Source organism: Rhinopithecus roxellana, chromosome 13, assembly GCF_007565055.1.
Source record: "Rhinopithecus roxellana isolate Shanxi Qingling chromosome 13, ASM756505v1, whole genome shotgun sequence".
NCBI classification, from domain to species: Eukaryota; Metazoa; Chordata; class Mammalia; order Primates; family Cercopithecidae; genus Rhinopithecus; species Rhinopithecus roxellana.
The window spans coordinates 120,268,024-120,291,552 of record NC_044561.1 but is presented as its reverse complement, the minus strand read 5'-3'; the positions used below and the strand labels follow the sequence as shown (position 1 = coordinate 120,291,552).

Here is a 23,529-nt window from a genome sequence, read left to right as displayed (position 1 = left end):
ATGTATCGTCTCAGTTATATTCTCACAATGGCCCCATGAAAGTTATTTTATTATTATTGTTACTACTACTATTATCATCCCAAAGAGTCTAAGTAATTTGCTTCAGGTCAAGTTCATAAATAATAATAATAACTGTAGCTGACACTGATATAATTCATACCACTTGCCAGCTGTAGTTCCAAACACTCCATGTTTGTTAACTCAATCTCCACGATAGCTTTCTGAGGAAGGTGCATTATTACTCACCCTGCTTTACAGATGAAGAAACTGAGGCATCGAAAAGTCTGGTAACTCACCCCCAAGTTAAACGCAGGAGTAGGTTAATACTGAGAGGAAGTGTAACCTGAGCAGCCTGGCTCCTGGACTCAGGCTCTTAGTCTGGAGGCTGAAAGTCAGTACCCAGGCTGAGGTCTGGGAAGTCTGATTCTCTACATTCCTCCTCATTCTGCACAATGCATTGAGGGAAGCAGAGAGTTGCTGTCGGCTGCAGTGAGCCTGAGGCACTAGTAAATCCCACACGCCTGGTGCGGTTTTAGGTACAGAAGCCACGGCACTGCTCTTACTGAACCAGGCATGGCTTCGTGGGTGAGGGTGTACAGACGAGGTGTTTCCTTCATTCTGCTGCTTGAACATTAGAAAGCTCAAAAAGTCATGTCAACACCCTCTGCACCCTCAGGAAAGAAGAGGCCATGGGATACTGGTGAGAACACACTGGGATCCTCTTACCGGAGATGCTGGATTTGGTCCTTCTCACCTCTGGCACTCCAGTAAATAGCCCAGAACACAGCTAAATAAGTGTTGTTAAGTAAATGGATGAAGGAATGCAGGCACTTGTAATTTTCCCCTATCACTGTGCAATGTGTCAAGCACATCAGAAGCACTTGATAATAATAAATTATTGAAATGGAATATGAAATGTCCCAAGTGCATGTTATTTCTGGTCTACAAAGATTGTCTTGTCATATTGCAATAGCTTAGAGGTCAGCAAACTTTTTCTGTAAAGGGCCAGATGGTGAATATTTAGGTTTTGCAGGCCGTATGGTCTCTGTAGTACGGCTGTTTAACTCTGCGGTTACGGGGCAAGAGCAGCCACAGGCAATGGCTTAGGCCACTAACTGCAGTGATGCTACCACCATTTCCATCGGCCCAGTTCGAAACATTCTTTCATTTCTACAAGGGCAGATTCAAAATCTTGTGAGAATCTGCTGGCGTCTCTTACTTTCTCAACCTGATTTTTGTACCTGACCATCAATAAATATCTACAAGGCAACGCAAGGGGAAAATGACTTTTAAATCTAGCTCTCCAGGGCAGACAGACGGAGAAACGGAAGTTCTTGTTATACCAAGGGAGGAGACTGGATATCCTAGTGGTTAGGAATCCAAACTGGGTTTAATCCTGGCTCTGGCACAAGCCATGTGATCCTGGACAAGTTACTTTCCAGACTCAGTTTCTACATCTGTAAAATAGAAATAATAACAGCACGTTCCATCTACTGCCATTTGGAGTACATATAAAGTATTTCCACAGCACAGTGCCTGGGGCATAATATTCAATAAATAATAAGTATTCAATAAAACCTGTGATTCCCAAACAAGTCTTACAACTCTGTGTTTTCTTAAAAACAAAAGAAAATCCGCAAAACTAATTCACTAAAAATAAGCACAAAGGAACTACAGGAAGGCATTTCCAAAATCGGGTTCCTCAAGGTGCCGCGGGGGTCCCAAGGTGTTAGAAAAATTCTCCACGCTAGATCAAACCTCTAGCAATCCCCCCAACCTCTCTGTGCTTCCCCCTCAAAAAAGCCTGATTCTATGTCCTTTTATCACTTCGTCTTTCTTGTAGGTGCCTGAGCAATGCTGAGACATTTTGAGCGTTTTAAACATTTGCTGAGTTTAAGACATTCTTTCTCCCCTCCTACCCCCCTCCCCTCCTCTCCACACCCCAGCCATTAACTCCTCCAGGGAGTACGGTCTATTTAGCAAGAGGAGAGCACTGGACAGCTTGGGCCCATCGCAGACCGGAGGTGAATCATCTTCGGGGCTCCATTCTTTTTCACGTCTGGATGGGGCTAAAACTCTGCTGACAACACAGGCACAAGTCACAACTTGTTATACCATGTGACACCTTCCAAGCATGGGGGGCTTCCCTCTACTCTAGGAGCCACACAAAAGGCCAGAGGTACATGATTCTCCTCCGGGCTCTTTCCTCTCCACCCACTTCCCAACCAAGAAGGACACGCAGACCTTTGCTGGAGAGATCAATGTTTCCAGAACACCCTGAAACAAAAGTCCTGATATGTGCAAATAATACACACCCACAAAAGAAAATAACCTCTTTGCGCTGACACCCTGCCTCTCCGAAGAGGATGTTTTCTCCCTACGTGAATTTCCATCAGCACCTGGGTTGGTACCAAACTCAGGACACGGTGGACACGCTCTCTGACTCTGTAGTTCAGGAAGCTGCCAATCAATAAAGATTTAAAGGTGTGTACTTATACCTTGCATCTTAAATGCTAGAAAACACAGTGGGAACAAAAAATTGTTTTGGAAACCGTGAATACCTTAACCACAAAATGACTATAGGAAGGGAATGGGAGGTGAAGAAACTGACCAGAAGGAACGTTTTCATTTCATTTTATTTTCAGCTTCTGACTTCCGCATATCCAAATACCAGGTAGGAAACATCTGCTTTGGAGTAAAAGATGGCCCCAGAACCTGCTTTTTCTCCTGAACTGTGAGAGGGAGCCGTGGGAGGAAACCAGAATTTCAGCCTTCCTATCTCCCTTTACCACAAGGACACCTTCAGGACCCAAGTCAACTGAGATCTTTCAACCACGGGCTCAGAAACCCGCTTTCTGTGTCCACTTCAACCAAACATGTCTAACAGGCAGGAATTCAGAGTTGGCCAAGGTAACAAGAACTAGTGGTTTTCACCCTGTTTTGGTGACCTTCATAGGGCTTATTTATGCACTTCAAGCTCATGACCTAATACATGTTGGTTTGGCTTCTCTTCTCATAATAGCAGCCTGTAAAAAGCTTTTGAGAATTCCCCGTGTTTTCTCATTTTGGGTCAAGAAAATAAAATCGATATCTAAGTAACCTTAAAAAAAAATGGCCTGCACAATCTAAAAATTTGGAATGTTTCCACTAGGACTAAGGATATCTCTAAAAGCCTCAAAGATCATCCAAATGAAGTCCAACATTTGCCGTTTCTAAGGTGAGATATTTGGTAACAGAGTATGTGAGAATTAGCTAAGAGGGGCTTTTTGACATAAGTCAAACAATGACATTTAAAACTCACGTAAAGCAATTACTGTGTGGAATTTTTCTGTGTTTTTCTCATTTCTTAAACAGAAGTGTATATGTTTTCAGCATAGCTTCTTGCTGTAATTTTCTTTCTTGACAAACCCACATCGTACCATGAAACCCAAACTATGCACGCTGCAGAAACAATAATGGTTGAAACAGACCCGGCTGTCTCTGGCATGATTTTTCTTTACAAAATTAAAATGTCTTTTGGCTAATACACTGTATATTTCAGTTATGAAAGGCCATTCTTGGGAGATGAATAGAAAAGAAAGGGGAACTGACAGATTTAGCTGATGCGAGACAAAAGTAAGTTGCCATATACAGTAGTTAAACCCTCCAGTTCCTCATTCTTTGGGGAAAAATATGTTGATTTTATCATTTTTCCTTTAGTTACATTAGCAGAGAGTTGACAATTCTCCTCTGAATGACTGCGAGTAGACACGTTCGTATCTATTACATCTGGGAGCACAGACTTTCAAAAAATGTAACTTTACTAGATACTCAAAAAGAAAAAAGAAGAAAGTCCAATGCCATTGAAATTACACACATTTTCACATTACTGACACAACACTATTGATACCAAATGACAAAAGAGTTTCTAACCTCGATTACATACTTTGTTCATTTTTAAAGATGTTTAAATTGGCATTGTGGCACATCTAAGTTCCTGTTTTAAATTTCTGCGTATATCTGAAGGCAGAGGCAGACTTTTCAAAAATGCACGAGCAGGCACAACTGTGTTCTGACTACTATCATCCAAAGGCGATGACAGCGCTGACGAAGCCCCTGGATCCTGCCAAATTTCGTCCCAGAGACGCGTCTCTCAGCCCCCACTGACCTGCAGCCTGCTGGTTCCAGATTCAGGCAACCAATGGCCTCCCTTAACGTTCAAAGAGGCAAAGATAAATCATTCCGGCTACCTGACTCTCGGCACCACCTGTTCCAAATTATTCTTTGCTCTCCAAATGTTTAAAATCTAACCCCGAAACAACACCCACCCATAGCGATCCAGCACCTTCCGGTAAACTTGACTTGGGCTGTGCCTACCGTAATGTTTTAGGGCCTTTCCACTGCCGGTAAATTTATTGACTCTTTTTAGGACCTGAAACGCGTAGCGTTAGTATCGAAGGAATAAATCAAATTAGCCCTTAAATAAACCATCATTTTCCTTTACAGAACCCAACCGGCTAAGGGTCATGGCTCGCAGAGGTTTGTATCTGTGTTTCTAAATATTTAACACGATTTTGTTTCCCCATTTCAAACGACAGTGGCAAAAAACGTCAGGGCAGGTTCAGAAAATAACTGTGTCCTGCACATGTAAAACCATCCAAATTCCGTGTCTTCCTTCAAAGGAAATGATAGCAGAAACGTTTTGAGCCAAAGCTTGTACTGCACATGGATAAGGCATATTTTGCAGAGAAGCAAAAGCCTAGATTTCATTTTCACTCAGTCTGGCCCTGTGGTAGTCATTTGACCTGTGACTCAGTTTCCTTGTTAACAAAGTTGAAATGATGATAATAATACTCAAAGGGTTGCAGCAAGAATCGACTTTAAAAATACACGTGAAGAGCTGACTGCAGGCCTGGCATACCAGTTCTCAATAAACAACAGCTATTTTCATCGTTACTATTAAACAGAAGGATATAATTTGCAAGTCAGAGAAATGACAAAGGAATCCAATAGGATGAAAATGAACAGAAAGAAATATGCACTAAAAATACATGTATAAGCCTTTGGCTTCCTTCATGACTTTTCCTCTAAATACACCTGGCAGGTACCTTGAAACTGATTTTAAATAGCATGCCATAAAGAACAAGGTCCTGCCCCTCTAATTCATTTACAATGACACAAGTGGGTCTGCAGCCTCAGTCACTGTCACTTCAAGTTTTTGCCACCTGACAAGGGGGTTTATCCTGCTCTGACTAGAAGAGGGTGTTAGTCAAACACCATTAGGCCAGTTACGTTCTTCAAACAGTGAAAATGAAGCATTGTCTCCAGCGAATTCTCTGCTAATTGTTTTCTTACCAGAATCTTCTTTTTGTTTTGTATGTTCAGGACCCTTTGAACTGCCACAAATGATGGGGGGAGAAGTGGGCCATTCAGGAAGCTGTTATGATATTGGGGGATGGAGATCAGGGAAGAGGATTGGGAGTGAGTGAGGAATTGTGGTGTGTGTGCGTGTGTGTGTTTTCAGTCAACAGGCTGTGTTTTCTTAACTCTGGGATTAATTCTCTGTGAAGAGATTCCTTTTGAGCAGAGTCTACCAATTCCTTTTTCAGAACAGTTAACTAAAAAAACAAAAACAAAAACAACAAAAAACAAAACAAAAACCCAAAAAACCCGGTTCCTTCCACCAACAAAACACAGTCTTAGTAACAGTCAGAAAGTCCAGTCTTTGGAAGTAACAGACTAACCAACTCCTTCGCCCTCACAAACCTCACAGATAAGGAGAACCGCATCATTAGGCAAATTCTCCCTTTATCAAAAGTCTCTGGGGAAGCAGGTTCTCCTCTCTCCCAAGGAATTTATGTCTGGCCAGGCAGTCTTTCTTTTCATCTTGCACCCAGGTGGGAAGCAGTTAAGTTTTTTACCCTGCCCCACACATGACACCAATCTTTCTCCCCAAGCCTTTGCACACAAGCACACAGCATATACCTAAGACCTGAAGACACTGCCTAATACTTATAATTTATTCTCCACCAAGCATCTTTATGTGAAGAAGGCCTGCCCAGCAAAGACAAAACTCTACCCCAGTCACAACTTCCACTCCTCCACACTGAGATCATGTGCATGGATATTTAGGAAAGGCATGTGTCTAAAGAAGGCACCTCCACTCCCTTCATTTTCTCCTGACAGCCACAGGCTCTCTTCTCTCTCTGCCCAGAAAGGCATCTGTCATAAGTGGCTTGGAACCTCACTTATTCACCATTACAGCCTACGATTTTATTATACAAGGAGTTTATTGCTGGCCTAATTAGTTTCAAACTGGGCATTCCAGCTGAGGACACCTAAAAAACATCTGGTGGAAGGAGCGAGAATGAGTCCTCGTTCTGAGCTGGTTACGGTTGGATTTCTGCATAACTCTGGTCTCTTGCGCCCGACGCAAGTTGTCTTTGGAAAAGTAACTGAAAAAATAAGGAATTCTTCTTTGTGGGAAAGGAGTCATCTTGTCACGGAGGATCCAACAACGTCTTAAAGTGGACGTGCTTGGACTGTGTATATTTTTTCACAAATGCCTGGGGTCTCCATAGCTTGCTCACCCTAATTCAAAATGTGCTTAGTTACAACACAGAGCCTTTTTGCTGAGGGCTTTTCCATTCTCCCAACAGCAGCTAGCATTTTATCAATTTATCCATCTGGAACAAGGTTTGCAATCTCTTACATGCAATTTAAAGCAGAAGTAATACCACATATTTGAAACAGCGTGTCTTGGGCGTTTTTGCCAAATGGTAATCCTATAACCAGTCAACAAATCATACCTCTTTATGATGTGTTTAATGCAACACAAAAGACATGAAAAGAAGATTCTAAAACTTACGCGATTAAAACTTTTTTAAAAATCCTAAAGTATTCGGATACACATCTTTTTATTTTATTTTATATTTCCTTTAGTTTTCTGATATTGGGGAATTGATTTATGTGTTGATAGAGTATTCTTCTACACATGGTCACTACACCAGGTGAGCTATTTTAAGACAGAAAAGAAAACTGCCAATTCCTTTCAGATCAAATAGTGAATAATATTGTGAAGCTAAAGTTATAAGAGAATGGGGACATATAAATTGCTTTAAAGTAAAAAAAGTTCAGGCTCTTTTGGACCTAACCACATTGGTCTATTCACAACGGCAAAAGTTAAGAGTTTCCTAAAGGCAAGGAGATTTTTTAATACCAACATGATTTAATGCTTAGTCAAAAGCAAGATTCAAACCACTCTCATTTGTTATTTGTTATATAAATTATAGAAGAACTTACCCAAGCGAGAGTGTCTAAATGCAGAGATATGTAAAGGATGAAGGGGCTTAAGGTGATGAAGAAAGAAAAGTGGAAAAAATGAACATTTATCGAGTAAAATTGTGAAAGATTCTTTCACAAACATTATTTTGAAAAAGAGGTTCTCTCTCTCCTCCCTGTTTCTCTTTCTTTGTGTACTCTTTTTTTGTGTGTCAGCAGCATGGTTATACGTGTATGTTAGTTGGTAACAAATGGGTCATAGTCTGGTAAGGTGCTTACTAGTTCTGTATCTATTATGGTCACAGACATTTCACTCAATCAAGAAACGGCTCATGAAATTAATAGATTCGGCTTGAAATACAATTGTCCACTGGTTATAATTTCCTTTGTAAGGGATCTCCCTAACTCAAACATAATTCAGTGCTCAAATTCTTACATGATGTTTGTAAATCATCCCCCTGCCCCTCCACCCTCGCTAACGGCTAGACTCCGATGTTCACCTCTTCCACTGCACCTCGTAATTAAAAGGTACCCCTTACCAGGGGTGATTTATACCTCCACGTTATATTTTAAAAAGTAATTAAAGATTACATAGCATTTCGGGGAAAGGGGAAAGAAAAGAAAAGGGTATCCATAAAAAGACCGATCCAGCATCAGTCTTGCTTTTTAAAAAGAATTCTGAGCGCGGCAGGGTGCACGCTGTCAACTCTCGGTCTCGGCTTCGGGGAAGTAGGAACCTCGCGCTGCAAAAGGCGCTTCCAGTTCAACAGCTGAGAAAAGCGCACTGAGGATTTTGCGATAGGGGTGGTACGTTCACCAGTCACGCTTTCCTAGTATTCTTTGAGTTTATGAACTATTTATTTGGCGGGGGGGCGGGGGAGGCAGGAATATATTGAAGGAGCTTGGACCAGCACGGCCGGCCGTTTAACCTCCAGACTTCATGACTAAAAAACAATTCCATTTCCCACTTTCTCCCATTACAACGAAACCCTTGCCGCCTTCTAAACACTCTTCGGATGCAAACTTTTCTAAGTTTCAACTCTACTCGCAGCAGGCGCCAGGATTCCCTGCCTCGGTTCAAAGCCCCAGACCTGGACCAGAGCGGGCCGAGAGCAAATGGACTTTTGAAAAGAAATGTATCAATAGCCAGAAGGCAAAGGCTCAGCGGGCCGTTCCAGCCCCATCCCAGGATTCCAGCGGTTGGCTCTGCTTCTAGGTTACCCCATAAACACTACCTGAGGGCTTGAGTTGGTGGAATGGGGGAGCGCCCCTTATCGCGATCCTCCGGGACCATAAATCGAACAAAACGCCAAGGACCCAGCCGCGTCTACACCGCCTGCGCGCCATGCACTTGTCCCGCGCGCGGGAGAGCAAACTTCAGGGTCGTTGCCCCAAAGCGCAAGGGGAAACTGGGGCCCAGAGCCTGGGAGAGCCTTTCCCGAGGCGGGGCTCTACTGCTGTCCCCTCTGCCCTTGTGCCTTCGTGGCCCTGGGAGGCCCGTGCGCCCCAGAACGCCCCGACAGCTGCGGAGGCCCCGCTCGGCGAGTGGCGGAAAGAGGCGCAAGGCGAGGGGGTCCCGGTGAACAACCCCCACCCCGCCCGGCGAATCCCGGCGGGCGGCCTGGGGTGGGCGCCGCGGGCGGTACTCACCGCGCGCAGTGGAGAGGGCGCCCCGACGCGGTGCAGGCGGGCGGGCCGGTGAGGGTCCGAAGAGGCCGGGCTGACTGCGGCGGGCACGTTGCTGTCTCTGCCGCTGCCGCTGCCTCCGCCTCCTGGGCTGCCGCGGCTGCTGCCTGCGCGGGGAGGACCGGCCCCTTCCCCTCCCTGGGCCGGGCCCTCCCTCTGCCCCCGCCCGGGTCCCCGCGCCGCTGCGTGGGCGCGTGGGGGCGCCGAGGGGCGACGCTGGGCTCCGCGGGCGCACACACCCGGCGGCTGGACGCGGGGCGCGGGGCTCTGGCTCTGCAGCTGCCGCCGCGCCGCTTCCTGCGCCTGCAGCCGAGCAGAGCGCGCTCGCTCTCGCTGGTCCGGGAGGCCAGGGCCCAGCCTCCTCCCCACCCACCGACACCCTGCACCTCCTCCCTCCCCGGGGCAGCACATCCTCCCTGCAACCCAGGCATGACCCCTGTGAAAGGAACGACGGCTCGGAGAGGACCTCGGTAGTGACACTAACATTCATTCACTCAACCACCCATTCATTCATTCAAAATATATTGAGCATCTACTGTGCCAGGTACCGCTCCTGAGAGACTCAGCTAGAGCAAGACAGACTAGTTTTCTGCCCTCCGGGAACTTACATTCACATGGAGAGACAAACCGTAAACAAATAACCAAGTAAAGAAGCAAGACAGTTTCAGAAAGTTACAGTTACAAGGAGAAAAAAACATATACATATCTGCTGTTGGGGAGTGGAGGAGAGGCGGTCATTTTAGCTAGAGCAGTCAGGGAAGACCTCTCTGAGGAGGTGACATCTGAATTATGAGGAAGTGCCACTGGTGTGGTATTTAGGTGAGAACGGTTCAGGGGTCTCCCCTATGTTTCACCCATTTTACAGCTAAGGAAACTGAGGTCTCAAGAGCTTAACTGGTTTAGTGAAGGTGAGAGGTATAGCCCCCTCCACCTACATGCCCAAATCAAGGCACCCCACTTACTCCATCCTCTCATAGCCACGCCCCTTTTGGTCTCCCTGACAATGGACTGTGTTAATTGGAGTCTATGCAGCCTTTCCTACCCCGTCACCCACTCTCTAATGTCTATGAATTCCACTGTGGGATATTCAGGATGCTTCAATCCAAAAGCAAAATCAACCACTGTCATTTGTTAAGTGCAGTAAAAGACAGGGCACCCAGGTGAATTTGAATTTCAGAGAAACGAGGAATCAGTTGCAGTACATATCTTATGTGATAGGTTGTATGTACTTACATTTACAAAGCATTTCTTGTTTCTCTGAAATTCCAGTTTAACTGAGTGTCCTATATTTATACTTGCAACCTTAAGCTCATCCAATGCCCAACTCTTCCTTAACTCATGTAATCCCCAAGAGGGACCCCAAGGTAGCTGCTGTCAGCACACTCATTGAACAAATGAGCAGGTCCAGGCTCAAAGAAGGCAGAAAGTGACTGAGCCAGAAATGAAATTCAGGCCTGGCTGACTCCAAAGCCCTTGCTCTTGAGCCGTAATCTTCAATTCCAGTTGTAAGGTTACAGGGAAGCTGATGGAGGTTAAGTTCTTGGGCCCCTGACTTGCTTGGACTCGTTTCTAAGGGGACTTAGAAAAGTGTTCAGATGGTTGCTTGTTGATGTAAAGCTTACAAAAGTCCTTTGCTTTGGACCTTTGGCTGCAGGCAGTAGAGCTTGCTCTCTTTCCACTCCGACTCCCCACCCCCAACTTGCCCTTGAGTAGGGTGGTGGCTGCTGGCATTTTGGAGGAAAGTTGAGTTGGGAATTTTGTGATGTTTGTGGTAATTTTCAGCTTCTTAAAATTTGAATTTGTTGTGTTTTTTTTTCTTAATTTAAAGAAATAATCATTTTCTTATCTAATCTTGGACTCATAATTTTGTACTCTTTTTCTTGAATAGGGGCTGCAAATTGCACATGTTATCAGGCTTCACCATTCCTGGACCCACCTCTGGTCATAGCTTACTCCACTTTCTACTCCCTAAACTTCAAACAGAAGCAAATGTATTCCGTAAACATGGTTGTTCTCTTCCTTGGGCCTGCTGCGGTAGGCTTGGAGACGGCTCTGCTTCTGGCTTCTAGAAGCAGAATGTACATGTGTACTTGGCCTTGATTTTCTCATCATCAAAGTGAAGATAACAGTACTCATCTTATACTATTATTGTGAAAATTCACTGAGCTCATGCTCATAAAACACTTTCTACTATGACTGCAGCTGGCACTAGCAATTGCTCAACAAATATTATTACTGTACACACAGCTTCACTTCCCATAGTATCTTTGCTAAGTGTTCCAAGCCATTATAAATTGAGCCTCTTAATGACCTCCAGAGGTGTTTAATTTGTCTTGGCCTATGGACTTTAATTTTTTTTCTAAAGGAATACACTGGAATAGAAAATATCAAGTGAATTGTACGTGAGAAGAATATATATACATACATATACATATAGTCACATGTATACCTATGATCCCCTATATATAGTTACATGTATGCATATGTCCCCTAATTTATGATGGTTTCACTTAATGATTTTTTGACTTTATGATGATGTGAAAGTAATGTGTGTTCAGTAGAAACCATAATTGGGATACCCATACGACAGTTCTATTTTTCACTTTCAGCAAAATATTTGATAAATTTTGTGAGATATTCAAAACTGTATTATAAAATGGGCTTTGTGTTAGATGATTTTGCCCAACTGTGAGGTAATGCAAGTGTTCTGAGTGCATTTAAGGTAGGTTAGGCTGAGCTGTGATGTTCAGTAGGTTAGGTGTATTAAATGCATTTTGAACTTAGGATATTTTCAATTTACAATGAAGAGAGATATATGTATATATGTATACATATATATGTATGTGTATATGTATATATGTATATATGTATATATATGTATGTGTATATGTATATATGTATACATATATCATATATACATATATACACATATATCTGTATCTATATCTATATCCATATCTATATCTATATCTTTGGCCAGGATGTGAAATGTTTCTTCCTGTGGCTCATGGGGAAAAATCTTGAACACTTGTTAACCAAAGGTACCCCATAGAATGCAAAGGGTTAATCTATTTCCTTCACACCATTTTACTCCTTCCCCAGAATCTGGCCCATTATTTCATAAATTGCAGACACACCCCAACGCCCCTGAGAGATAAGCAGGAGGCAGGTGCTTATTAATTTTATTTTTCCTTCTCTTAGTGCTCTGATTCTCAACTCTGGGTACACAGAATCTCCAGGGAGAGCTTTTAAAAATCCCCATGCTGAGGCCCCATCCTAGACCAATTAAACCAGACTCTGGGATGGAACAGTGGCATCAGCCTTTTTTTTTTTTTTTTTTTTTTTTTTTTTTTTTTTTTTTTGAGATGGAGCCTCACTCTGTTGCCCAGGCTGGAGTGCAGTGGTGTGATCTTGGCTCACTGCAACTTTCACCTCCTGGGTTCAAGCAGTTCTGCCTCAGCCTCCCAAGTAGTTGGGATTACAGGCATGTGCCACCATGCCCAGCTAATTTTTGTATTTTTAGTGGAGACAAGGTTTCTTCATGTTGGCCAAGCTGCTCTTGAACTCCTGACCTCAAGTGATCCACCCACCTCGGTCTCCCAAAGTGCTGGAATTACAGGTGTGAGCCACCGCACTTGGCGGGCATCATCCTTTTTTAAAGCTCCCTAGGTGATTCCAACATACAGCAGAGAAGAGAATCCCCATCTTTGGGAGAGTAAGACCTTGACCACAGAGTCACAACAGATGAGCAGAAGCTGATAGGACTAAAGGTCCCCAATCCTTATTCACAACCCTGAAAATTCAGCCACCTTCCTATGTAGAAGCACCCCCTTTCTGTCTCTTTCTTCCCTTGCTATCTCCTTGTTAAGTATTTGTCCTCATTTGATAACAACCAGCAAAATAATCCCAAACAAAATTTGAAAGTGCTAAGCCATAAAGCAGATTCTTTGTGGTGTAGTCCACAGGCATACCTACCTTGGAGTAAAAGACATTCTCCCCTCCCCCCCCGCCAGTCTTCCAAGTAAATGCCCTCTAAAGCCAGAAAACCACATTAATTTTGAAAACTATGAACCTCACAATATATCCAATGTATGTATATTCATTGTAGGATATATATACATATACTACAAACACACATGTGAATTCTATGTGACAAATCATGCCCTTTTTTCTAAACACATTCCTTTCCCACCTGTAAAGATCACCTCTACAGAAAAAGCATTCAATGTTTTAAAATACATTCACTTAAACCTTGGCTCTTTCCAAAAAGGATTTGAGGCAACATACAAAACCATATATATGGCAGCAGAATAAAGAAAACAAGAAAAGCAGATAACAGGGAAACAGGAAAGAAAATGCAAAAAAGTCAAGGTAAGGTTTGCACACAAAATGTGGACTAGAAGGTCCTGGACACTTGTCAGTGGAGAACTAAGAATTAGATGCTGAGCTTCCAGGCAGCCAGTGCAAGGACAGAAATGTGATCAATTACATCAGTGGCTTTCAAACTTTCCTTTATTTAAAATCTAGCATGTATAGAAGCTCAGTATGGAAAAAGGAGGTGAAGGATCCCAGCCACAGCCTTATGCCTAACCCCTTTCTCCTGTAGGTAGGTGAAAAGGTCTTGAAGGAACCCCCAAAGCTCTGCAGAGTCAAGACTAAAAATCATGGATTTCAAAGTACTCCATAGTGTTCATGATCCTTTTTGTTTTGTTTTGTTTGTTTGTTTTTGAGGCAGAGTTTCACTCTTGTTGCCCAGGCTAGAGTGCAGTGACACAATCTCGGCTCACAGCAACCTCCGCCTCCTGGGTTCAAGTGATTCTCCTGCCTCAGCCTCCAGAGTACCGGGATTACAGGCATGCGCCACCACGCCCAGTTAATTTTTGTAATTTTAGTAGAGACGGGATTTCTCCATGTTGGTCAGGCTGGTCTCTAACTTCCGATCTCAGGTGATCCGCCTGCCTCGGCCTCCCAAAGTGCTGGAATCACAGGCGTGAGCCACCACCATGCCCGGCCAGTGTTCATGATTCCTAATTCCTCTATGAGAAAGGAACCAAATGACTTGGGCAAATCAGAGCTTTGCCTGATATTGATACAGGAGAGAAATTTTCTCGTGGGTCTTTACAAAGAAGGCAGTATATGATACCATGTGTATGTGGGGACGGGCAGGGACTTTTTGCAAACATTAAAAAAAAAAAAAAAAAAAAAAAAGACAGACACACAGAGAGAAATCTCACATCCTTCCTAACCCAATAAGACAAATACAGGGATGCTTCAAATGTCTCTTCAGTAAGTAGTTCCCCAATAAAATGACTTTGTTTTTAATACTCAAACTTCCTAGAAGGCACATTTCTCACAATTATCAGATGAATATTTATAAAGAAAAACGGATATTTGTATCCCCCAAATTAGATTCAGCATCTCCACCAAAACATCATGCAGGAAAAGCAGCATGTCAACCACCATTGAGAGAACATCAGAATCACATATAGAAAACTGCACCAAGACGCAATGAAAGGGGCATGCAATCAGATGTAGTGGTGTTGCCACAAACAAACCAATTATTTGTTGAAAACTTTCCTGATGATTTGGTGATCAGGAAGCTATGTTTTAAACATTTTATATCCTAACACACTGCTTTGGTACTTACTGGTAGACATTTGCTGTGGTTTGAATGTATCCCCTCCAAAATTCAGGAGATGAAACTTAATGGCCAATGTGATGGAATTAAGAAGTGATTCCAGGCCGGGCACGGTGGCTCACGCCTGTAATCCCAGCACTTTGGGAGGCCGATGTGGGCGGATCACGAGGTGAGGAGATCAAGACCATCCTGGGTAACACGGTGAAACCCTGTCTCTACTAAAAAATACAAAAAATTAGCCGGGCGCCTGTAGTCCCAGCTGGAGGCTGGAGAATGGCGTGAACCCGGGAGGCGGAGCTTGCAGTGAGCCGAGATCGTGCCACAGCACTCCAGCCTGGGAGACAGAGCGAGACTCCGTCTCAAAAAAAAAAAAAAAAAAAAAAAAAGGAAGTGAGTCCTTGAAGAGGTGATTAGGTCTTGAGGGTTCCTCCCTTGTGAATGGGATTCAGGCCCTTCTTAAAAAGCTTGCTTCCTCTTCTCCTTTGGAGGACACACCAACAAGTCGCCATGTTGCAAGCAAACAGCAGCTCTCACCAGACAACCAAACCTGCCGGCACCTTGATCTTTAAATTTCATCCTCCAGAACCCTGAGAAATAAGTTTCTGTTCTTTATAAAATACCAGAATCTCAGGTATTTTGTTATGGCAGAGCAAATAGCTAAGACAGCATTTTAAGTGCTTAGTTCTATTTCAAGAGAGTGAGCTGACATCCTGCTACTGCACTTCAGCCAGGGCAACAGAGTGAGACTCTGTCTCAAAAAAAAAAAAAAAAAAAAAAAAAGAAAAAGAAAAGAAAAGATAAATTACACTTCATCAAAGTTTAAAACTTTTTTGAGGCAGAGAACATTATCAAGAAAGTGGGTCAGTACTTGGGGAGGCCAAGGCAGGAGTATCTCTTGAGTCCAGGATCTTGAAGAGGTGATTAGGCCATGAGGATTGGGGTGTTGGGGGCTTGGGTTGACCTGTCACGCATTATAATTTTTCCCATTTAAAACAATGGGAAATCTACTTTTGGGTGCATTTTCTGGCAGAGCATCAGAACTTCAGGATCACCAATGTTCAGTGGGAGAGGTTTATTCACTCATGTGATGAGGGACATTTGAGACACCCAGGCATGTCGCTCCTTCTGCCTGCACCACCCCTTCCTGACATAGTCCTGTGGTTTTCACCCTCACTCCATTCAGGTCTCTGCTCAAATGCCTCTACCCCAGAGAGTCCCTGACCACCCTGTTTAAAACAACATTCTCCTCTAACTGTTCTTCCTCCGTGTCCTCCTCACCCAGCTCCACCCTGGCCCTCTCAGCTAAGCACAAGAATCTCTACCCCTCACCTCCTGGCCATTTCCTTCCAAGATCTGTCACTTTTTGCATTCTCTTTTCCCAAGAGAGTAAAAGCAAATAGAATGAAGCCAGAAGGCTTATTAATACATTTGACTTGTCGTTTTGCCTGGCTTTTAGCTGGATATGATGTCTTGGATTGTGAATGGAGTCAACTGATCTCAGCGTGCATAAGTGGAAATATCTCAGAAGCAAGGACTGAGAGACACCAGAGATCTCCAGAACTCAGATGTTGTTCTAAATTCTAGAAGATTTTGTGGTCCTGAAGACATAAGGAGTACCTGAAGAGACTATAGGAGCCCCTCAAGGTCAGAGGTCTAGAGACCTTTGGAGATTGGGACACTTTTGAGAGCAAAAGGAGCATTAGTAACAGCATAAACTAAGATTGTCCCCAGCAAACTGGGACAGATGGCCTCTCTGCCTGGAACCACCTTTGCAAAATTATGACTGAGACGGTGAAAGAGATCTAACTTAACCATCTTGCTTCTAACCTCTAATTCTGTTATAAGGAATCTATATTATAAGGAATCTATCCTTATAAGGAATCTATATTATAAGGAATCTATCTGTATAACAGAATCTATAACAGATATATGAAAATGTGTCTGATACATGTGGTGGATTTCTGCCAATCTATAGCTGGCCTTTTATTTCCTCAATTTTGTCTTTTGAAGAATGACAGTTTTAAATTTTGATGTCATCCAATTTATCAATATTTTCTTTCATGGTTTGTACTTTTTGTGTTTGAAGAAATCTTTGCCTACCCCAAGGTTGCAATGATTTCTTCTTATGTTTTCTTCTGGAAGTTTTATATATATATATAAAACTTTTTTTTTTTTTTTTTTTTTTTTTTTGAGACAGAGTCTGGCTCTTTTGCCCAGGCTGGAGTGCAGTGGTGCGATCTCGGCTCACTGCAACTTCTGCCTCCTGGGCTCCTGGGTTCAAGCGATTCTGCTGCCTCAGCCTCCTGAGTAGCTGGGATTACACCTACACATATTATATACACACATATAAGGAATCTATTTTATAAGGAATCTATCCTTCTAACAGAATCTATAACAGATATGTGAAGATGTGTCTGATACATACATTGTACATGTTCTGAGTACCAAAGACATGTGATGTATCAGACGTATCTTCTGAATCTGTAAGGAATCTATAACAGATCTATGAGGAACTTTTACAACTCAACAATTAAGAAGACTATTAACTCAACTTTTAAAATGGGCAAAGATTTCAAACCAGCACTTCAAAAAGAAGATATACAAATGACCAACAGGCACAGAAAGAAATGCTCAACATTAATAATCAAGGAAATGCAAATTAAACTCTAACAAAATACCACCATGTATTCAATATATTGGCTAACAAAAAGATTGGCCAGACCAAGTGCTGGCAAGATGTAGAGTAACTAGAACTCTCATTCATTGCTAGTGGGAATGTCAAATGGCGTAACCACTTTGCAAAACAGTTTGGCAGTTTCTTTAAAAGTTAAACATCCTTCTGCCATCTGACCCAGCTATTTGACACCCAAGAGGAAGGAAAACACAAATCCACACAAAGACTTGACTTGTACACGATTGTTAATAGCAAGTTTGTTTGTAACAGCCCAAATCTAGAAACAGCTTAAATGTCCATCAGCAGGTAAATGAATAAACAAATTGTGGTATATCCATGCAATAGATGACTATCAAATTATAAAAAAGAATGAACTATTGGTACACATATAATGCGGATGGATGTCAAAACCATGGTGTTGAGTGAAAAAGGCAGAACCTTCCCTACTGAAAAAAGAATCATGATTCCATTTATGTAATTTTTTTTTTTTTTTTTTTTTTTTTTTTGAGACAAGGTCTCACTCAGTCACCCAGGCTGGAGTACGGTGGCGTGATCTCAGGATCTCAGTTCACTGCAGCCTCTGCCTTTTGGGTTCCAGTGATGCTCCAGCCTCAGCCTCCCCAGTAGCAGGGGCTACGGGCTTGTGCCACCACACCCAGCTAATTTTTGTATGTTTTGTAGAGACAGGTTTCACCATGTTGGCCAGGCTGGTCTCAAACTTCTGACATCCATCAGGAGATCTGCTCACCTCAGCCTCCCAAAGTGCTGGGATTACAAGTGTAAACCACCGCGCCTGGCCCATTTATGTAAACTTCTTAAACATGTAAACTAACGTATAGTGACACAAAGCAAATCAATGATCATCTGTGGGTGGGAGTGGAGGGACGAATGGATTACAGAGGGGCACAGAGAAACTGGTGGGGGTGACAGAAAAGTCCAGTGTCTTGATTGTGGTGATGGTTTCATGGTGTATATATCAAAAATGATAAAAAACTTAACACTTTAAGTATTTCCAGTTTATTGTACTTTAATTATATGATCAATACAAATATGAAAATATTATAATATGGTCATATGAATTTCTTCATTAATGCATTAAATAACAGGATCTAGCAGCAAGCTAATTTTAAAGTTAGTGCTGCCTAGAAAAGTTATTTTGAGATACAACAACCATAATGTGACATAAAAATCAACTGTAATCCCAGCACTTTGAGAGGCTGAGGCAGGTGGATCACCTGAGGTCAGCAGTTGGAGACCAGCCTGGCCAATGTGGCAAAACTCTATCTCTATGAAAAAATACAAAAAAATTAGCTGGACATGGTGGCACACACCTGTGATTCTAGCTACTTGGGAGGCTGAGGCAGGAGAATCGCTTGAACCTGGGAGGTGGAGGTTGCAGCGAGCCGAGATTGCGTCCCTGCACTCCAGCCTGGGTGACAGAGCAAGAAATCCATCTCAAAAACAAACAAACAAAACCAAACCAAAACCTGTCATTTCTATGGGTGACAGAGTCACAGGTCCTGCTAACACAATCGTGGTTTGTTGTTTGTGTTCATATGTGAAGAGGATGCCAAATTTCAGTTAGAGGTTGGTGAGAATAGAAATACTTTTTTTCCGTCCAAGTTCACGAACCCTCTTAATTGTATTCACAAACCCCAGATTAAAAAGTCTAGTTGGAAGCAAGCTTAGGTACCCAGAAATATGATAATCTCCCAGGAGGGAAGCACCTTTAAATTCCAGGAATATTTAAAGTTATTTATAGGAATGTCCTATATGGGAAAGTGATTTTATCAGTAAGCATATGTAACAGAGATAAGATTCGGAACTAAACATGGAAATATTTGACAGATTCAGCATCACTGAATTACTATTCTTTTTGTTAAAAAGGAATCATTTGTATTTAATAATTTACATACTTTAAGAGCCTTATGTTTAGGAGGCTTCGGTCTGTAAGAACAACGTGTTGGTCAAACTTGTTCATCGTAATTTAAAATGGAATCAAATCATTGCTTAAATGTGCCATTTTAAAACAGAAATCTCACTAAGCCAATATGTAACCACTGGAACATTTAAGAGTTTAAGATTTGTAGCAATGTGATTTATGAGATTTATAAGTACTTACCTGAGAAAGCAGAAGTGTTGGACAGTTGAAGTACTTGAAAACAAAATCCAGAATATCAAATTTAGAAATGCAGTTTAAAATATTTGAAAGCATTTACATGTTAAACGTTTGAAGGCTAAGTTTATAAATGAGACCAAATATGAATCAATGACGTTCTCAAACACAGTGACTGATTTTTGTTATTCTATTCTTATAATTGGAACCACAGATTTGAAAAGGAAACATTAAAACTCAAGAGGGAAACTAGGTTTGGTAAATTGCAACTTTAGTCATTCAAAATTATTTCCTAGAATGTGTGTATAGCTTATGCTGTATACAAAACCACCCAAACTCATACACGACAGTGTGGATGATTGAAAATGAACAAACACAGGACATTCGGGGTCCTTCCCTCCTCCTGTGTTTATTTTTGGCCTAAGCAGCCTAAGCGTCCCTCCTGTCCCCTGTCTGGGCCTCTGCCAGTGAGGAATTAGCCACAAACACAAGAAAATTCTTTTCAGTGACCTAAGAAGATGAAAGGTCATTCATTATACTGGGCTTAGGAGCAAATTTAAAATACTGAACCACTTAATTTTTCAAAACAGAGGAATCTAAACAAATGCTCAGCTGGTGAACAAATGTGCATTCATTGCCAAAAACCCAGTTGGTTTGGACAGCATTTTTCCCTGGTTCCTTCAGCAGAACTGAATCCCTTGGCCTGCCCTCTCCAACAGTGTAGACAGATCCCAAAGGGGGAAACACAGCTGTACCATAAGCATTTTTTAGCAACCTACAATATTAATGGCAGTTAAACACCAACATGCAAACTTACCTTCTTACAAGATTATTGGGAAGATCAAACAAAATAATCTTTTTATGATCTCCCGAATTGGAATGATTTCTTCCTTTACCTAGAATTCTCTTTCAGCATTCGGTGACTGAATTAACGAAGGTGTCAGTTTGGCCACTGTGACAGAAGTACATCTTTAAAAAGTGGCTTTTATATCGCTCTGGTTTGAATGTTTGTCCCCTCCAAAACTCATGTTGAAACTCGATCCCATATTCAGAAGACTAGGTTGGGGGCAGTGGTTCATCCCTGTAATCCCAACACTTTGGGAGACCAAGTTGGGAGGATCACTTGAGCCCAGGAGTTTGAGACCAGCCTGGGGAACATAGCAAGACCCTGCCTCTCCAAAAACTGATAAAAACAATTAGCCAAGTATCGTGTTGCCTGTGTGTAGTACCAGCTACTTGGGAGGCCGAGGAGGGATGATCACTTGAGCTACTATACTACAATCTGGGCAACAGAGCCAGACCTTATCTCTAAAAAAAGAAAAAAATTTCAGAGGATTATTTGAAATAACTTGTACATTAAAAAGATCTGGAAAAATTTATATTTTAGAAAAGAAAACATATATGCATATAAAACATATATTCAAAAGAAAACAATTATATATTCAATATATAGTGCATATAATACTATATTATATAATATACTGCTATACTGTTATACACTAGTATAGTATTATATAATATACTATATTATACTATATAATACTATACTATTATACTATTAAATACTATGCTATTACATTATTTCATAGTATAATATTATATTAGTATAGTATATATGTGTATACTATACAGTATTATATATCATATGATATATTGTTGATATACCAGTTATTTTGCAGAATGCGCCTCATTTAGATTAATCTGACATTCTCTCACGACTAGATTCAAGTTATACGTCTTTGGCAAGAAGACCATTGAAGTAATGGTGTGTTCTTCATAGCACGTTTTCGATTTGTTCCCTTAATGGTGACATTAACTCTGATCCTAGTTAAGGTGGTGTCTGCCAGGCTTCTCCACTATCAGGTTCCTCTTTCTTCGTTTGTAATTAAGAAGTGTTTTGTGTGGCCAGTGGGAGCCTCTTCCTGCTGGCTTCCGTGTCCTCTTGACATGTCCCCATCATTCTTTGAGTACTTCCTTCTTTTTTGGCTGAACAGGTACTCAAGTTTATCTTCTACTCATCTTGCGCCAGATCTAGAATTAGCCATTTCTCCAAAAATCTCCAGTTCTTTTTAGCAGAAAATAATTTTTAGAAACTGGCCAGGTGTGGCGGCTCATGCCTGTAATCCCAGCACTTTGGGAGGCCAAGGTGAGAAGATCACTTGAGCCCAGGAGTTCGAGACCAGCCTAGGCAACAAAACAAGACTCCATCTTTACAAAAAATAAACTAATTAGCTGGGTGTGATGGTGCACACCTGTAATCCCAGCTACATGGGAAGCTGAGGCAGGAGGATTGCTTGAGTCCAGGAGATTGGGGCTGCAGTGAGCCGTGTTTGCACCACTGCACTCCAGCCTAAGTGATAGAGTGAAACCTTGTCTAAATAAATAAATAAATAAATAAATAAATAAAATAATTTTTAGAAGCCAAGGTCTGGGTGCTAAGTGTGTTTGTTGTTCCTACTGTGCAGCTGCTCTCAGGATCTCTCCATGGACAGAGCTAGATGCATGCAGATGTACAGACACATGTACACATGCATACACTTACATCAATATTTATTTCTGAATCAATTTAAATATAGTGAAAATCATGAGTTTATACCAGGACTGGCACATAATTTTCAGGGTCCAGTGCAAAATGAAAATATGGGGGATCCTGTTCAAAAAGCAGGAACGAAGAGCCGATAAAGGTACTAAAATACAAGCTCTTCCCTTCTTCCACGGTCTCTCTGGATTTGTCACAGTGGCTTTTATTTGCTACTTCGCATCTTGCATGAGGATACTCCTGGGGTAAAGGCAGACACTCACAGGTGCCCAGGGACCCTACACTGGGACTCAGAGCAAGTGCAGCCTACCAGCTGCAGTCTCTGCTCCCAGTCCCCAGACTGACATGCTGTGCCCCTGCTGGGGCAAGAAAATTAAGCAAGGCATCCACTCTTCCCCTAGACCCACTCCTCTAACCCACAGCAGGTGGGCAACCTCAGGGATGTTGCAACCTCTGAGCCAGGACATGGCTAAGTATCTGGATTGTGGGTGGGGATGGTATAGACGTGCTTGCTGTAGGCACTGAAGGCAGAAGATGGCAGTGGTTGCTGGGTGGGGGGTGGGGGGAACAAGGAGGCTGGGAGGGGTCTGAGGAACCATGGGAATTGAAAAAGGTGGCTGAGACCCTGATCCTGGGGAGGCAGGGAAATGGTGGGACATGGGACCGCTGCTGAGCTGAGGCTCCAAGTCAGTGTGCATGCTCCATTGTCCCATTACACTTGACTTACGAAGTACAAATTCAAAGATTAAGTTATTAAGAATTTCAAGACAGTGAGGGTGCAGCATAAACACCCAAGTGTATAACCCGGCACGGGGCCTCATGCAAATGCACCGATCACACATCCATGATATCAGCCCTGGCTCAGACCGATAGTTAATACCAATCCAACGTTTCGGGGTCCACTCTGTTTTCTCCCTTTACATAATTAGTACTGCTTTTTCCAAAAGTGAGAAAGCTGGATCCTTGAGATATTTACTGATTTGCTCATTCCCCCTGTTTGCAATCCAATCCATCCTCCATTCAGAAGCTGACCTCACCCTGCGGGGGTTCTGGCACCTTGTCCAGGAGCTGCCACCCTCCAGCAGGCATACCCACCTCCTCACTCTCAGGCAATGGGCACCCACCCTGTGCAGGGTAGCATCCCCGCAAAGTCACCCTCCTCACTCCCTAGGACTCTGGCTCCCCTGCCAGGCTCCATTCCTGCTTCTCCTGTGGGGAAGCCACCTCCCGCCTGGGGGGTCAGGTTTTCTGTGTTGGACACTGCCCCACCATGGGTACCTATCATTTTTTGAAAGGCTTTTGCTTTGAATTGATCAGGAATGGAAGAGAAAAGAAGAAGGCAAAGAGGAAAAGGGAAAAAATGGCAGAGGAAGAACCCCACATGATTTTTCAAGGGTGACAAGCTGATTCTATAATTCATCAGAAACAGGAAATATCTGCCAAGGACATTTTAAAAATGAATAACGAATTACCTGATCAGATATCAAGACAGATAGGGGAGCTATGATAATTAAAATGGAAAAGTGTTGGCATAAAGAGATAAATAGGCCAGGCACAGTGGCTCGCACCTGTAATTGCAGCACTTTGGAAGGCTGAGGCGGGTGGGTCACCTGAGG

At 42.6% G+C, this 23,529-nt stretch overlaps 1 protein-coding gene and 1 pseudogene across 2 annotated transcripts in view; one reads left to right on the top strand and one right to left on the bottom strand.

Annotated features, from left to right (window-relative positions):
• Nucleotides 1-9,262, bottom strand: part of EYA2 (EYA transcriptional coactivator and phosphatase 2) — a 300,584-nt gene extending 291,322 nt beyond the window's left edge. Inside the window, exon 1 of one of the 2 annotated variants that reach the window (XM_010384164.2) lies at nucleotides 8,911-9,262. The gene's annotated coding sequence lies outside the window, so the exon portion shown is untranslated. The remainder of the gene's footprint in view (nucleotides 1-8,910) is intronic. The other variant, XM_030915788.1, reaches the window with a different exon arrangement.
• LOC104678893 overlaps nucleotides 8,606-23,529 on the top strand; it is a 31,871-nt pseudogene continuing 16,947 nt past the window's right edge.